We start from the raw sequence: 1,199 nt of genomic DNA, 5'->3' as shown, positions 1-1,199 counted from the left end.
GCACATGACAACCAGAAGAGGAGCGGGCCATCGTTGCTATGACGAAGATCCTATAAAGCTGACAGTGGTTCCGGGTAGGGGCAGACTACAATCTGACTAGGACTGAGACTAAAGAAACGAATCCCACGGGAGAGGAGACACCATCAGAGACTTTCAGAGACCCCCTCCTCTCATCACAGAGGGGGGGGGATGCCACATCATCATTAGCTCCGGCTAACACGAGGAGGGTTTTGGCTAACGACAGGCCTGAGCCACTATTGGACTGATAGCAATGACAATACAATATGATAACATCTGAGATGAGGTTTCTGTTTATATCAATAAACATCGCTCTTTCAAGAAAGGTATGCTGTCTGAGGGTCGAATTCTTATGGAGGTGGTGAATACTTATGCTGCGGATTGCACTAACGGGGAATGATAAGGTTTTATCAGCCAGTATGAGGAGACGTCGGGGGAATCAAATACACAGCGCAGTGTCAGTGGATGGAAATGAGAACACAAGCCAAACAGTCACCAGACGAGATACTGGCTAATTGATCAGAATCTAACAGTGTGTAGTTAGAGACCATTGACCGGAGGTGGGCGCCTAGGCGGGAGCGGTTCCCTTTGCCGCACGGTATGCCAGGTCGAGGGCCTTGAAGCGGATTCATGCAGCAATGGGGAGCCAGTGCAGGTCCCTAAGAAGTGGGGCTGACTTCGGTAGGTTTGAGATCAGGCGGGCCGCTGCATTCTGAATGAGTTGAAGAGGTTTGGTGGCAGTGACCGGGAGGCCAGCAAGCAGTGCATTGCAGTAGTCGAGGTGGGAGATGAGATCATTGACCGGAGGTAGGCGGGAGCGGTTCCCTTTGCCGCACGGTAAGCCAGGTCGAGGGCCTTGAAGCGGATTCGTGCAGCAATGGGGAGCCAGTGCAGGTCCCTAAGAAGTGGGGTGACATGGGCTGACTTTGGTATGTTTGTCCATGTCCATAATAGCTAGGCAGCGAGAGCCAGCATATAATCAGGGTTATCAAGTGAGCTCCTCCCTTCACTGGTGTTTCATCAAGTTACGCCCACGACACCTTGGGAAGGCTCACCGGTTAGTTCCAGCATCCCAGAACCACCCCCTCCATGCTAGCTCCACCTTTTCCATGATATCCACACGCCGACCTCCCTACAGTATGTCATCCTATGTCAAAAATAAAACAGTTCCTGATACCAAT

Source organism: Notolepis coatsorum (genome assembly GCF_963971535.1).
Source record: "Notolepis coatsorum genome assembly, chromosome: 2".
Lineage (NCBI taxonomy): Eukaryota > Metazoa > Chordata > Actinopteri > Aulopiformes > Paralepididae > Notolepis > Notolepis coatsorum.
Note: the sequence above shows the minus strand (reverse complement) of the source record.